This window comes from Pinus tabuliformis, chromosome 5_1 (genome assembly GCF_031772625.1).
Source record: "Pinus tabuliformis cultivar Carrire ecotype Pingquan chromosome 5_1, CPIR1, whole genome shotgun sequence".
Taxonomy (NCBI): domain Eukaryota; kingdom Viridiplantae; phylum Streptophyta; class Pinopsida; order Pinales; family Pinaceae; genus Pinus; species Pinus tabuliformis.
The window spans coordinates 52104814-52122317 of NC_142305.1; positions in this window are offsets into that span (position 1 = coordinate 52104814).

The following is a 17504-nucleotide window of genomic DNA, read 5'->3' on the forward strand; positions in this document are numbered from 1 at the left end:
TGACAACTTACTTGTCCTCATGGAAACAATAAGTCATTGTATTATATTTCATATATTTTATTTTAATTCTTATTTTTAGTGAACCAGGTATTATATAATGTATTTTTGAAAAAGGAAACTACAATAAACTAGTCTCCTCTAGGGTAGAGTAAAATTTCTTAAAGATATTTTTGAAGTCCTAAAGCTAAATGACATAGTATATTCTAATATTCTTTGTGTTACTAAATATAACTTCTTCCACTTTTGAGTCAATTATGTTGATAACATACATTTTGTAATTAAATGTTGTAAATAATAGTAGATTTTAATAATATTATAATAACCCATTATGCAAATTAAAAAATCTAAATTGTGAAGGGAAATACTTTAGAAGAGTGGTGTGAAATTGTGTTAACAATAAATGAAAAATGTAAGGATGAGTGTATTCAATTTCTATGACCCAAAACTATAATTTAAGTAGATTTGCTTCAAAGACCTTTTTTTTACATTTACCTACTCATTAATGAGTGTTAAATTTGTTATGGTCTTTATGGTTGACTATGGTCAATGAAGGTATTTATGGTTGAATGCAGTCCACCCATAATGATTAATCAAGATCTCTATGGTTAAATACGGTCAATAATGGTCCACCCCATCAACCATCTCAACCATTAATGTAACAATTTTTATAGCATTAACGTAACATTAGCATTAACATTAATGTAAGGTTGACTATGGTCAACTTTGATCAACCTCGTCAGCCCTTGTTAATCATGGTTGACCATGGTTAATGTATCCACCTCACCCCATCAACCATCTCAACCATTAATGTAACAATTTTTATAGCATTAACGTAACATTAGCATTAACATTAATGTAAGGTTGACTATGGTCAACTTTGATCAACCTCATCAGCCCTTGTTAATCATGGTTGACCATGGTCAATGTATCCACCTCATACACGTAGGCTGCACAACCACATTTATCAATGTGGTTGAGATAAGTCAATTGGCAGCATTTTCCACCTTTTATAAGCTAATTGGCACATTTACTAATGTGTGGTTGAGATAAGTCAATTGGCAGCATTTTCCATCTTTTATAAGCTAATTGGCACATTTACTAATGTGGTTGATATATGTCAATTGGCCGAAATTGACATTTATCAATCACATTAATAAATGTCGTTGTGATAATTCATAATCTACATTTTATTCTTAAGTGTTATAAATAATTATATGTTTTAAAAATATTATAATAACCAATTGGCAAATTAAAAAAAGCTAATATGTTTTTAAAATATTATAATAACCCATTATGCAATTAAAAAAGCTAATGTGTGTTAAAAATATTATAATAACCCATTATGTAAATTAAAAAAAAGTGGAGTGGAGTCATGCATGCATAAGTTTTACTTATCTTCACTATGAGTGGAGTCACACTATGACTAGATTGATGTATAAGGCATGAAACACTTAACTACTAACTAAATTTTCATTATCTAGCTAACTAGGACTAGGTATTCGTTCACTTCAGTACAATTTCACTTTTGCATGTTGATTTTCTAGTTATCTCTAAGGTTCTATTAGTTCACTTGATTGGTTAACCAATTTACTTAACTAGTTGACTAGTTAACTAATTTAGGCTTATACTTGAGACATGTTATCCATGTATTATGACACCCACCAAAGCACATGTCCTCATGCAAACAATACGTCATTGTATTATATTTCATATATTTTTTTAATTCTTATTTTTAGTGAACCAAGTATTATATAGTGTATTTTTGAAAAAGGAAACTACAATAAACTAGTCTCCTCTATGGTAGAGCAAAATTTCTTAAAGATGATTTTGAAGTCCTAAAGGTAAATGACATTGTATATTCTATTCTTCTTTGTGTTATTGAATATAACTTCTTCCACTTTTGAGTGAATTATGTTGATAACATATTTTTTCTAATTAAATGTTGTAAATAATCATAGATTTTAATAATATTATAATAACCCATTATGCAAATTAAAAAATCTAAATTCTGAATGGAAATACTTTAGAAGAGTGGTGTGAAATTGTGTTAACAATAAATAAAAAATGTAAGGACGAGTGTATTCAATTTCTATGACCCAAAACTATAATTTAAGTAGAAATTTGCTTCAAAGACATTATGGTTTAATTTGTTAAATTTGTGTTAAATTTGTTATGGTCTTTATGGTTGTGGTTTAACCAGATCCACCATAACGATCAATCAAGATCTCTATGGTTAAATATGGTCAATAATGGTCCATCCCTGCACCTAGCGTGCATGATAAGACGGCTGGGGCGGATGGCTTAGGTCTCCCCTTCGACGATTGTGACGACTTTGCCGTATCTGCCGGCTTCGGCCATATTGTAATCTTGATGGCTTCGGCCATATGTGGATTTTCTCTCTGAAAAAATAATGGTCCATCCCATCAGCCATCTCAACCATTAATGTAACAATTTTTATAGCATTAACGTAACATTAATGTAAGCTTCACTATAATCAACTTTAATCAACCTTTGTTAATCATGGTAACCATGTATGCAAATTAAAAAAAAATAAAGTTAAATCGTGAATGGATAAAGTGTAGAAGAGGAGTGTGAATATCTATGTTCCAGCGTTCAAAAAAAGGGTGGTGCGTAATTTTATCAACCATAAATGAAAAATGCAACGTCGGCTATATTCGATTTGTATGATTCAAAGCTATAAATTTAAGAGAAATTTGATCCAAACAACATTCCTTTGCAAACACTATTGATGTGCGATAGAATTTGCTGCAAACGCCATTCATATTCCATAAATTTGAGGCAAACACTATTCTTTTGTTCTCGGTATCCATTCCTCTTTAATACTTCGTATTAGTCGAGTTGGGTCGAAGCAATTATAATGGGAAAGAGAAGGCAGAGGGAAAGCAGGAACAAGTTGAAGAAAATGGAAGTAGCAAATGAGGTATACCGCTCTTCCGAGTGGTAGAAGGAATTAGCAGGTGATTAGTGGAAAGAATTGGGGGAGTGTTTGCAAATGGAAATATTGGCGAGGCTGCCTGTGGAAGACGTGTGCAGATATAGCAATGTGTCCAACGAATGGAAGATTATGCTCTCATCCGAATATTTCATAAGTCACAGGTGGCCGAATGCGTGTAACCACAAGCAGCAATGGCTAGTGCTGTTTTGTCAAACATCTATGGATCTGCCGTGTTTGGCGTTCTGGTTTTACACAAAGACCGGGAAGGTCTGCTTCTCCTTTTCTTTCCTGAAAGAGCGGGGATTAGAGGATCAGCGTCAGCCCTAGTGCTAGTGAATAGATTTATTCCGAGCTTGGTCTGCAATCCTTATACTAAAACGGCCGTGCAACTTCCTCCCAGGTCAGTCATAGGAGACGCCGAATTCAGTTGCATCTTGGAAGATAATAATAACAAGAGTGCCTGGAAAGTTGTGGTTATTAGTTATGAAAATGTGGAATATCCATGAGTGCTTATTCATATTCATAATTACCATTGTAATAAATTTATTACTAACACATTTATATTAATAAAATAGAAGTACACTGGTAATTGCACCAGATATTGCAATGGAAACGACGTAAGGAATAAATTCAAGAGCAATAGATGCTAACAAAACATGCTAACAAAACATCTAGAGACAACTTGAATCGAAGGAGGCAAACAATTTTTTGAATGAGCATTCAAATCTAGAGAATATATTCTATGATTTTTCTTTTAAGTCTACAGTTACTTTTTGGATCTTTTGTTGTCCTTGCTTTTACCAAATACCTTATCACAATCCCTTGCAGTTTGAGTTGAATGAGAATTAGTCCTTAACTGAGCAATAAGAATGTTGACTCTCCAAGAGATATTGGCCTCTATGTATGCTTTTGGTTGATGACTATGAGTGGGATTAAACACTTCAATATAGTACTTTTCCTTTTTTCTTAGCTCCTTATCCCGAGTATGCTTGTGGAACTTTTCCATAACAAAAAATTTAATCTCTTTGTTATTTATGGGACATGCCTTCAAGATGCATTAAATAAGTTGTCTCTCTGCCTCTCTACTAGTCAGCACGCCTTCCGCCATCAAAATTCCCAACACGGTCTGTACATTAATTTTTGTATCCTCGGGAAAGGCAACACAATAGAGAAAAACAAATCTTCAATTCATGAGACAAAAAACTATAACCATGCCTTAGGTTTGTACCAATCTTCCTTTCAAAATCTTGATCTGTATTTCCCATCAAAGTTAAATCACAATGCTAGTCCTCTTCATTGTTTGTGGAAGCCATCGCTACACCAACTACATTTACAGCCAATTGCAAACCTTCACATTCGTTGGCAATTTGTCTGGAAATAACGGTCGATATCCAATTTCGGGCAGATTAGGAGTACATGGGTTGCCCGCCGAAAAAGGTGGTTTTCCTCTCTCCTCCATCAACCACGTGTCGACCAGTGTGTGGAAGCGGGCGGAGCCAACCCAAAACCATTTACCGCTTGAGGCCCGCCCGAAATCCGCCTTTACGGAACTCAAATTATATAGGTGTGCCTAAATTTACCTTCGGGTCCGGTTTTATCGCTTCGGTGTCTTTCCTTTGCTTTTCAGTTTTTACACCAAAAAGCATTAATACACAGAAAAGTATCGTTTACCAGAACTCAAATTTTATCAACCTGCGTCTACATAATCCATCGTGTCCGCCGTTATCGCCCCATGTATATCGCTGTGATGTGACGTTGCGATGCGATAAATCACAATCGCAAGTTGCATTGGCCGGGGGGGTCCGTCCTTTGTCTCATGCCATCACCAATACTGATTTTCTAATCCGATCATCCTCAATCGTCATATCACATAGCCCAGGGTCCCGCCATCGCACATAGGCCTATCTCCAAACCGATATATCAGAGATAGGCAATCGGGGGTTTCTCTCCTTTACGCTTAAGTCCACCTCTTTTACCCTTCTCCGATGGGATTTCGCTTTATATGGGTTTTTTGCCAGTTTTAAGGGATTTTGCCTCTTTTTCCAAAGAACAAAGGGCATCTTCTTTGAGCGATAACTTCTGCATCCTAAGTCCATTTTTGCCCATTCAAGTTGTAGTAGATTCAAAATGAAAAGATCTCTGCAATGGGGCTATGTCCAGGAACTTCCTTGGACTTTCATTTTCCTCTGTGAGGAACACTTAGACTTAGGAGTCTATCCAAAATCCATTTTGGATCACACCTTCCCACTAAAAGAACTTTTGGTCTCCAAAAGACTGATATACTGATCTGAACAGTACCTGAGAGTAACAACACCCTCTTCTTTCAGCCTCCACACACTTGCCTTGCATAGTGCCTTTGAACCAAAGTCTCTGACCACTTCCCTTCCTGGATGGGCTGGTCTTCCTGGGAAGAACTGTCTTCCTCCTTGCCTTCCTGCAGAACTTTTGCTGAAATGGTCATAGAAGGTGGTTTGAACTTCTTTGCCTTGATCATTGATCCAAGGTGGCTTAAACAAATGTGAAGTACATATGCTCCAAAAAGATTTCATTTGTACCTGTTTGAAAAGCTGTCAACAACAACTGTTAACAAAAACAGAAATACAAACAACAACTAGATGGCCTAAACTCCTACTTCAACAAAAGAAACAGATTTCACATCTTGTGAACACCTCCATGTCTTACATATGCATACAAATGGACTAGATAACAAGCCCACAAAACATTCCTTTAAACAAATGACCCTTCAAGTCAAGCATGTAGAAAAATACCATTAAGACTCTTTTTCAAAAGATGAAACACTTCATCATTATCTCCAATTGGAGACCAATTTAACTTCTCCCAAGTCAACATGGCATCACATACATGTCAGAGCAATCAACCCTGCAATTTAATTACACATACATGTTCAAAAACGAGGAAATCATCAACATCCCCATGTTCATGCATCTTCTGCTCATGCATGCATTTCATCCTTCAACTTTCATTTAAGCACACTGTACTTTCGAAGCTGAAATGAAATATAATGTAGATGCATGAATAGACATGCAATCTTAATCGGATAAGAACTCTAACAGTTTCTTACCAATCCTTTTCAAAGGTACTACCTTTTTCTGCACATCAACATCATCATGTGAATCATCCTGAGACACATCATTCATGGAATCTTCCTTTCCATTTCTGCCATCTTCTCTTTCCATTTTCTTCAACTTTTGTGGAAGCATTGCTGGATTCAGAGTCCAACATTTTGCAACAAGATGTCCTTGCTTATGGCAGTAAGTGCACTGTATGTGCATCCTCTTGACAGCATGATTTGCCTTGTCCAATGGACCTTTGGTTTCTTGCTTCTTTTCCTTCAAAAGTTTCCTGTATGTGGCCATTCTCTTCCAACATCTAGAAACATTATGGTTATCCAGCCCACAAAAGGAACATGCAATTATTTTCCCATACATATGTGGAAATTTATCATGCTTTACACAATCAAAAGGAAAATGTTTAGAACCAGATTTATACCTGCCTCTTTCACTTTTATTGCCTTCATGAGGAGGTGAAGCAAATGAAGAAGTGGCTCCCTTTGGAACATCATCACTCTCTTCAAGTCTGTCAGAGTTTCCACAACTCTCTGGTTCAAGTGTGTGCTTATGAACACCTGCATCCTGCAAATGATGTTTCAAGCCATTGCATTCCTCATGAATACAATCTTCACACTCTGCAATGAAAACCCTTCTTGGAGCTATTTCAATGGCCTTCATGGCAGCTTTGGAACTCTCTCTATAAGAATGTCCATAGCCAAGACCCAAATACTTAGGCCTTTCCTCAACCATTATTGGTTCAACATTACATTATGCATGCTTGCCCAAGCCTTTTCCTTGATATCCCATCTTGGACATTAGCTTGGAACTTATGCCTCTGGTATGTTTTTCAAAAGAACCAATATGAGCATTCTTAGAGGATTTTGAAGACAAACTGGAATGGTTTACCTCTTCTTCAAGATGATACTTGACTAAGGCTTCTTCGGCAACAAAGAGTTATGTATCCAAATCATGCATCCTTCTCAGGTTCATATTTGCAATATGAAGTTGCCTCTCCATTTCCTACAATTTGTTAATAAGCAACTGCTTCTCTTCCTTCATGGAATTCAACTGCTCTCTAAGTATGCTGCTCTTTCTTCCATCCTCATACATTTCTCTCACCATATCCATCATGGTGGACTAGTCTTGCTTCATGTATTCATCAAAGAGTCTTGTGATGAAGAAAGAAGAATTCGAGGACTCACTTGTAGAAGTTGTCATTATGCCAATGAACAAAAGAACTTCAAAAAAGATTAATAAAGAGCTTATTCAGCAACCTTTTTCAACAACAACCTTTTGCAACAAACCTCTTGTGCTCCAAGGATTGCTTTGAGGTCCTTTGGGATAGAATAATGTTTTCAACCCTTCTTCCTTCTTGTCCTTCCTGGACTGAGCTATCAACAACTTTCCCTTCATCTGTGCAAACTCAAACAATAGTCGGTCTGCAACAAGCATACAATTAACCTTTGATTGTTTAAACACCTTTCAGACAAGCAATCTTTGCTCTGTCAATCAAGCATTTTGATATAACCTTATTTGAAGGTGGGGTTAATCAATCTCAAGCTCTGATACCAACTGATCTAAAAATGGGGCACTTAGGCTTCTTGTCTAACTGACAAGGACCTCTCCCACTTCCAGAGCTTAAATGTTCCCAAGTCTTATTAATTAACCAATGCGGAATTAATAATATGCTTGAAAATAAAGGTGTATGCTTATGTCTGTTTTAGAACTGTTTATGTGCCTTTAAAATTATGTTGTTATGCTGATATAACATATGTATAACAGTAAACAATGCAACAATAAAACAAAACACACTGAACAACAATTTAATTAGGATTTCACCCAAAACTCTTGGGCTACATCTCCGTGAGATCTAGTCAACTCAACTAGGCTCTTTGGGATTATGGCAAAGTCCTTTTTACAAGCTCTTGGCTCAACTCCACTGTTTTACACAAAAACAATGGGTTTAGGCACCATTTTATCCCTGGCTCTTGAAGCTCTCGGCTCTGGCTCTAGCTCTTAGCTCTAGATCTTGGCTCTGGATCTGGCTCTTTGGCTCTGGCTCTGGCTCTTCGTCTCTGGCTTCTTTGGCTCTCTGCAGCTCTCTGGATTTTCACTTGACCTCCAAGTGACTCCCTTGGCTGCTCTTTGCAGTAGCTTTCTCTCTCTCTCTGCTCTTTGCCTTCAGCTTGCAACTGCTTCCTCCTTCAATTGAGCTCTCTGGGCTCCTTTGAGGCATTTTCCTGGCTTTTCGGCTTCCCTAGGCGTTTCCCTTCGTTCAATCATTCCCCTACGGCTTTGTGGCTTCTTTGCGCTATCTGTTCGACTGGCCATCTGGATTTGTGGCTCTGTGGCTTTCAAACACCTCATCGTCTGCCAAACACACCCGCTTGTAGTGTGGAATGATGATTAGGAGCTGTTAGAAGGGATCGAGGCCGTTTTCTAAGCAATAAGCCGAAAATAGAGAAAAATCCATTACACAGGCATTTTCCCGAAAATACATTATTGGGCGTGTTTTTCGAACTTGAAATCCCATTCAATCGCCCCTAAATCCCTATCGGGTCAGCCATTAGGTGTTATATCGCATCACACAAGCATATTGGGTAAAATCCCAAATACACAGGAAATCATTGAAAAACCCGTAAAAATTCTTTTATGGATTTTCAAAATTTATTGCATCTGTTTTATAATCATTTCGGGTCCGCCTTTTGTCGCTAGCGCAATCCCCACCATCGATCCACGGGATCTCCGATCAACGGTCGATATCCAATTTCGGGCGGCTTAGGAGTACGGGGGTTACTCGGCCGAAAAGGTGGTTTTCCTCTCTTCTCCGCCAGCCACGTGTCAACCAGTGTGTGGAAGCGGGCGGAGCCAGCCCAAAACCATTTACCACTTGAGGCCTGCCCGAAATCCGCCTTTATGGAACTCAAATTATATAGATCGTGCCTAAATTTCCCTTCGGGTCCGGTTTTATTGCTTCGACGTCTTTCCTTTGTTTTTCGGTTTTTACACCGAAAAGCATTAATACACAGAAAAGTCCTGTTTACCGAAACTCCAATTTTATCAACCCGCGTCTATAGAATCCATCGGGTCCGACGTTATCGCCCCTTGTATATTGCTGTGATGCGACATTGCGATACGATAAATCACAATCGCAAGTCGCATTGGCCCTAGGGGTCCGTCCTTTGTCTCATGCAATTGTCGATACCAATTTGCCGATTCGATCATCGGCAATCGGCATATCACATAGCTCGGGGTCCTGCCATCGTACACAGGCTATCTCCGACCCGATATATTAGAGATCGACAATCGGGGGTTTCTCCCCTTTCCGCTTAAGTCCGCCTCTTTGACCCTTCTCCGATGCGATTGCCCTTTATAAAGGTTTTTTCCCATTTTCAGGGGATTTTGCCTCTTTTTCCAAAGAAAACATAAAAAAAAATTCCGTCAAATTTTGACTAAGTAAACTTGTCAAAAAAGAAGTTTGTCTCGAAGCACTGTGCCTGATGCTGCCCAACTCCCTAATTCTTCATAAATGCAAAATTCCATGACGAAAAACAACACTCCATAGTTCTGGCATCTACGGTTGATTTATGAGTTGCTTGATGAATGCAACATGTGTAAAAAAGCCTTAACATGGATATTTTCCCCTTTGGAAGTTTTCTTTTATCGTACAAAGCCTCAAACTTCGACGAATTCTTTTGTAGCAAAAAATGTAGTGATAATTTCAAAACCATAGCGCCATCCTCTTTTATGATTTAAGTGACATTGATGTTTCTGGAAAAACTACGCATGTTGATGATGATGTTAACACTACAATAATCATGCCATATACCCTTTTTAAGCCTTCCTTTGCCAAAAATGCAAAATGTTCATCTCCACACCAAAAACCTTAACCCTAAGGCTAGCTAAGGTACAAAATATTGTGAATTATGCTTCTTCAAAACATAATTTTAGAATCCTAAAAAAGAAAAATTCCAAGGGGGACTTTATGTAAGACATTATCACCTCACACCTCAACCCTATAAACAAGCATACCTTAGGCAAAAAAATAAATCAAACTTGTGTTATTTTGGCCCTTGCAACATTCAAAATTTGGCTACCTTAGCCAATAGGTCTAATTTTCTTATATCTTTCTCCTACAAATCCTTTAAATGTTGTTTTGTGGCTCTTAGTTATTTCCCCATAGATATATTTTTCCTGCATACATTTTCATTTTCATGTGTAGTGGATGGGATTTGATCAACATGTATTTGCCATTGTCGATGGTTGGGTGATAGATGTCCCGAAGATCACTCATTTGTTTCCTGGCCATTTAATCCTATTGCTTGAGCTCATAAAGTTCCCTCTGAGCTTCCTTGAGTTACCTTCTGAGCCTATTAAAGGTGTGCTTCCCCTCATCTACCTTTATCTTCTCCTCTCGCACAGTCTTCTCTTCTTGGATTTGTAACTTCTTGATGAGGATTTGGTAATCCTAGTTGTTGGTACTTATGCCTTCTTAACATCTTCTTTACCTTTTCTTTGCCCTTTTATTTGGAAATAACTCGTGTAGCTTTAACCATTGGCACATCTTCACTAGGTTGACTTGTCTTTTATAGGATACCCTTCTTTAGTTGCCTATTTTCCTATTGCAACTAGGCAATCGTCAAATGGATGTTCTTCAATTATTCTTGCAATTCTTCATGACTTGATCATCAACAACTTCATCTTTTGGTATGGTCTCCATGGTCTCAAATGTCTGCTCCAAGCGCAACATTTTTGTAGCAGACTTAGTGAGGGGTTTCTTAGGGACATCCACCACTTCTGGAGAAAATTGTAGCATCTTGCATTTCTTCTTCCTTGTAGACAACATTGTAGTTGAGGGCCTCTTGACTGAGCTTCTAATGGGTGATTGAATGTCCTTTAGCATTACTAAGGGTGTTTCATTCATGTTTAATGGACTAGTTGGCACATCATCCTCTAGTTTTTATGAATCAACAAATGAATCATCCACTTGAATTTGTTTCCCCTGTACTTTGTCAACCATCTTAGTGAGACTCTTGAATATATATAAGGGTTATTTCAAGGGATTCTTCCTAGTAAAATGCATCGAGAGTCTGGAATGGTATTGGAAAATCCTTCCAAACCTACCCTCACATGTGAAATACCTCTAAATAGTCTGCAAAAGTTGCTATTATGTTCAAGTAGATATTATTTAGGAACAATGTACCCATGCTCCTTGTCTATATACTCACGATTCAAAAAATATTTATAGTGGGCAATATTAAGGGGCATAACCTTGAATCATTGTTCTCCCTGAAGGGGAATCTCTGTTTCAGCTGCTATTGCAGCCTCTATAACTGGAAAGGTGAGTGCCCCAACATTAGCCTCGAACCCATCAAATCTCATGGAAAACTCCTCAGTAATTTGTGCATTATGCCCTTGAATATTTTCAAAAAACCTGATACATCCCACCTACTTAAAAGAAAGTATGATAGTTGGGTTTGCATTAAGGAATGTGAGGTCTTGTGGTTCAAATCTGACAATAACTCCTCCCTTTAGCTTTCTTCCCTTTGGATTTGACATGGTTTCTTGTTTGATGTAGGGAATACTATAGTGTTTTAATGGAAACTTAATTTGTGCAACAAGTAATAGAAATAATGCTAAAAGGCCCCAAATTTATCTTTTATGGAACATTAAGAAGGAAATCCCTATATATCACACACTAATCAACAAAAGTACCTGTTATAAATCCCAAGACAACTAATACATTTTTTTATTATGGTGGCATAACATTCAAAAGACAGACGCAATAAATGAAACAATGATAAAATCGTAGTGATTAGAAGAAAGTGCAGTGATTAGAAGAAAGCACAATGAATGGAAAAAACACAACAATTTAAAAAATGCAGCAATGATGAAATTAGGTGACTTGCAGGTTTTTATGTTATTTTCTCAACTCTTACATGTAATTAGCTAACCATACAAGACCAATGAACTGAAATGAACTTGAGTTTGCACTTATAGGAGAGGTTTGGTCAATGGGTGGAGACAAACCCAGCACTGTGTGGAAACATAATGCTCCCCTGCCTCCTTTGTGCAACAACCAAGCAGGATGACCAACGAACTTATGATGAGAATAATTGAGATCTAAGAAATATTGTATGAATACAAACATGAAAATAACCTCCCACAGTGGCTAAGAGTAGATTTTGATGTTCCTGATTATGGTTTGAACTTAAAATACCAACACGTAACACTTGGAAAAAGTGCAAAAAATACCCTTTTGTCTATTATACCCTTGTTGATGTCATGACCAATCATGATTTGACATATAAAGTGACTCGAGACACCTATAATTCTGTGCCCATAATGACAAAGAATGTTTTGATAATGACAAATAATGGCAAAACATTCTTTCTCATGATCACTTGATGTAATTTTGACCCCTAAACCTTGCTAACTTTACCCCTTGGGATAAAAATACCATCTTTTTAACTCTTGACACACTTTGACATATTTAAAATGGATAATAAAAAAATTATTCCCACCTAGTACCTAAAGCTTGATCTCCCACAAGATCATAGCCACACTTTATGCTTTTGACAAAATTTGAAAGACAAAATTTATTGTTTTACTACTATGACTATAGAATATTAACATGTTTCACCATTGGTTATTGTGCCAAACAAAATGGAAATTGGAGAGATTGTATTGACCACAAATAATTGAATAAAGCAACTTTAAAATATCATTTCATGTTAACTTTCTTTGATCATGTTCTAGATACGTTAGCAATAAAAAAATATGTTTATTTCTTTATGGATTCAACATATATAATCAAATTCAAATGGCACCTAAAGATCAAGATAAGAAAACTTTAACATGTCCATGGGGTACACATTCTTATAGAATACTTCCTTTGGTTTGTGTAATGCACTTGTTACATTTCCAAGGTAAGTATTAGGTATTTGTTTTTGACTTGATCAATGATTATGTAGAAGTATATATGGATAATTTTACTATTTATGGAGATACTTTTGAAGAGGATTTAGAAATACTAGAAAAAATCCTTGTTAAATGTCAAGAAACTAACTATTCATTAAGTAATGAAAAATGCATTATTATGATTAATGAAGCAACTATTTCAGGACATCATGTTTTAGGTTCTAGAATTAAGGTGGATTTAGTAAAGGTTGGATTCATCTCCAACTTTCGATACCTAAATGTCAAAAGGATGTAAGAAGTTTTCTTGGATTCATAAGTTATTATAGAAGGGTTATAGAAAATTTAACAAAACTTTCTTCACCACTTTCAAACTACCCACCAAACATTGTGAATTTCATTGCGATTTTGATTATCAAAAAACTTTTGAATTGTTGAAATATAAAATTTCTAAGGCACCCATTATAACAAGGCAAAATTGGTCCCTTCCATTTCATATTTCTACTGATGCCTCAGATAAAACATTAGGGGGTGTATTATGCCAAAAATATCTAACTCCGTATGTAATATATCATATAAGAAAAAATTTAACTCCTGCAGATTTGAATTATATAGTCACAAAAAAGGAGTTATTAGTAGTTGTTCATGCTATGAACAAGTTTAGACACTAGATTACTAGATATGAGACTTTTATTTTAAATAGAGAGGCTTTTTTTCCACTATCTACACATGATCATAATAATTTTCATCACTATTTTCCCATTATCCACGTGCTCTCCACATTGAGTTCAACCAAAATTCTCCATTTTCCCATTTGCAACTAGGAAGAGAGATAGAAAACAATTACAAGAAGCATAGGGACTCAAAATGACCCTTAGATAGAGGAGGAAATTACAAACTTGTGTTTATATTCAATTCCACTCGGTTTTTCATTAAAAATAAAAATAAAGATATTTCCATTGGGTTCCTAGTCATTAATTTAACCATGTATTTTTCAAAAAAAATCTTGCATACCTAAAAGTCTTATTGAAGGTCAGAAAATTTTTGCACCTTATTTTTGATTGCTTTCTTTGTTTTTATGTGGGATATCAACCAATTGTGAAAGAATATTTTTTGTCTCATCTACTTAGAAAAGTATTACTAACTGTTATCATATCTAGTGCAGCTTATTCTTGGATAGAAAAATAAGTATATCGAAAAGGAGAAAATTTAATCATTAGATAATGTGCTCAAGGATATGAGGTACCTAAGATTCTTAAAGCATGTCATGATGAACCTTTTGGAGGAAATTTTTACGACAGACAAATTGCATGTTAGGTAATCTTCTTATCATATTATTGGCCTTCTCTTTTTAAAGAAGCCAAAGAATATGTCAAGATATGTGATAACTGCCAAATCATTATGGGGAAAACTATAAGATATGAAGAAATTCCTCTACAAACACATGTACTAATAGATCCTTTTGAGAAATGGGCTCTAATTTTTGTCATACCCATTAATCCTCCATCCAAACAAAAGAGGTACATTGGTTTCATTGATTATGTTACTAAACGGGTAGATGCTAAGGCAATAAATTTTGCTATTGAAAATGTAGTTGCTACATTTATTTTAAAGGGCTTACCATGAAATGAAATGAAATGGGCTTACCATGTTGCATAAGAACTGCTCCCATGGCGTAATCACTAGCATATGTTTGAATCTCAAATGGTTGTCTAAGATTCGGAAGCGCCAATACCGGTGTTGAACTGATCTTTTACTTTAAAGCATCAAATGCTTTCTGATGTACATCTCCCCAATGGAAGACTTTATTGACACTAGTCAATGCATGTAATGGTACTGAAATGGAAGAAAAATTAGTAATAAATTTCCTTCAATATTGTGTTTTCGCTAAAAAGCTTCTTACCTCTATAACTATATTGGGCTTGGGCCAATTCAAAATGACCTCAACTTTAGAGGGGTCTATTTTCATCTCACCTCCTCCAATAATGTGTCCGAAATACACTAAAGAAGTCTTGCCAAATTCACACTTCAACATCTTTAAAAACAACTATTCTTTTCTCAAGACATCAAGTACTTTGTTCACATGCATGACATGTTCATCTCTAGATTTGCTGAATCTGAGAATATCATCTAAGTAAACAGTGACAAAGTCATCTAGAAATGGTCTCAATACATCATTCATAACTCTCATGAAAGTATCTGGAGCATTTGTAAGATTGAAAGGCATAACAAGCCACTCAACCAGTCCTTGTGTAGTTTTAAATGCGTTTTTCCAGATGTCCTCTTCAGCTATTCTAACTTGATGATAACCAATTCATAAGTCTAACTTAGTGAAATAATTTTCATACCTTCACTGATCAAGCAAATCATAAATTCTTGGGAGTGGATAACGATTCTTTACCGTGATTTTGTTCAATGCACGGAAATCCACACACATGCGCCAAGTCCCATCCTTCTTTGGCACCAATACAATGGGAGAACCACATGGCGAAGTAGATGGGAATATGATACCTTTTTTCAACAATTCTTTAATTTTCTTCTTCATTTCCATGCTCTCCATAATCGACATGCGATACATTCCATTGTTTGGAAGTGGAACATCCTGTTGCTGTTGTATCTCATGCTGAATGCCCCTCTTGGGAGGTAACCCCTTTAGTTCCTAAAACTTCTCGCCATGCTTGCCTACCACATTAAAACAAATCAGATTTCAATTTATCATCACAACCTTCAAAATATTCATAATCAATATCACTCTTTTTCTTGATCACGAGAAGCACACAATTTTTACTTGCATTTACTAGTCTCTTCATCTGCCCTGCATTAACCAAAGAAATGTTTAACTTTTTGCGATGGGCTCTCACAATGTACTCCACCCCATTATTGAGCATTAATTATTTGTTCTAGTGGCGATAAAATACCGCTTTCCTATCATATTGTTGGCTTGTTTGGGCCTGTCCCAGGTTCAAAGGTGATTTAGCCAAACAAATCCCTGTACTATTGGCCCCTTCGGCAACAGTCCGTGGAGCGCGGACTAAAGTCTCACCCGAAGTAGCATGGGAGGGTGCTAGAACCAGGTTTCTGCACCCTGGAGATGTCTGATGAGTTCCAGTGGTTCGAGAATCGCAGCCTAAGACACTGCCTTCGCGCAGCCCTATTCAGGGTGAACGCTGCACTTCTGTGTTATTAACAAAGACCTTTATGGTATTCCAATGTTAGTTGATTATCTTAGCCTACTTGCATGATTTTAGTTACCTATAACAACATAAACCATTCATACAGGTGCATGGAGTAAATAAACAGTATATTCGTAAGATATATCAATAAGAATAGATGCACAGAATTTTGATAAAACTTCTCTTTATTAATTTCTTCCTCGGTTATAGACTCGACTATGCCCTACGCACTCAACTGTAGGGGTCTGCGCACTCATCTGCGGACTACTAGGCCTCTGCGCACTTAGCTGTAGAGCCTTCTCCTACCCTACGACCCAAAGATACACTTTACACTTAGTTACTTAGACTCTTGCTTCTCTACTGTCTCTCTATCTTTTACACTTAGAGCCTCGCTCTATTTATAGAATCCCATGGCCCGTGGACCATGGGTAGGCCAACATTACATTAAAAAATTGGGGCGGACAACCCTGTGACTCTAACATACTTCCGCGCCTGCAGTTCACGAAGCTTTACAACACAATTTGGTCAAAACTTGGGCTTTGAGCCCCAAAACATGCCTTGGGGGGATTCCATGCCCAATAGACCCCCAACACCAACATCGTGACTCGCCCTTGAGTCATTCGGTCGGTGCGGCGATATTTGCATGGAGTCCCTCCAACTGTTCTCGAACTGTGTAGAGATTAGCAATGCACTGAGTTGCTGCTTGCTGGATTTGCTGCATGCACTGTTCTGAGACCTCAATGTCCAAACTACTTCTTTGCATCTGTGTCGGTATCCCTTGCATTTGTTTATAGTCTCGTGCCTTCGTTCAGATCCTTAGAGTTCAAATACTATGCTTATGTCGGTTAGTCAGATAGTTGAGCCACCCGTGTAGGCCTTCAAGCGGCTGCCATTTACTTTCCCTGGGAAAGGCTCTCCATTTAATTAGACTAGCTGGACTGCGCCTCCATCTGTGACCTCCTTAACCACGTATGGTCCCAGCCAATGCATTCTGAACCTTCACGGGAATTTTTCAAACTTACTCTCATACAACAATACTAAGTCATTCACCTCGAAGGTGTGCAACATAATATGGCGATCGTGCCAAGCTTTTTCATGCTGCTTTTGTACTTGCTGATGAAAACTAGCCAAGAACCGTTCCTCCTCAAGTTCTTCCAATTGCGCGAGCCTTTCTTCCAGAGCTTCGCTGTCCGTTATACCTTTGAGCATTGCTATGCGTAGACTACATACAATATATTCCATCGGCATGATAGCTTCCATACCATAAACTAGCCAAAATGGTGTTTTTCCATTCAGTTTCTTTCACGTTGTCCTATAAGCCCATAGTACTGCAGGTACACGCAACTCCCAATCGCTTCGCTGGGCATTGCACACTTTGGTTAGGAC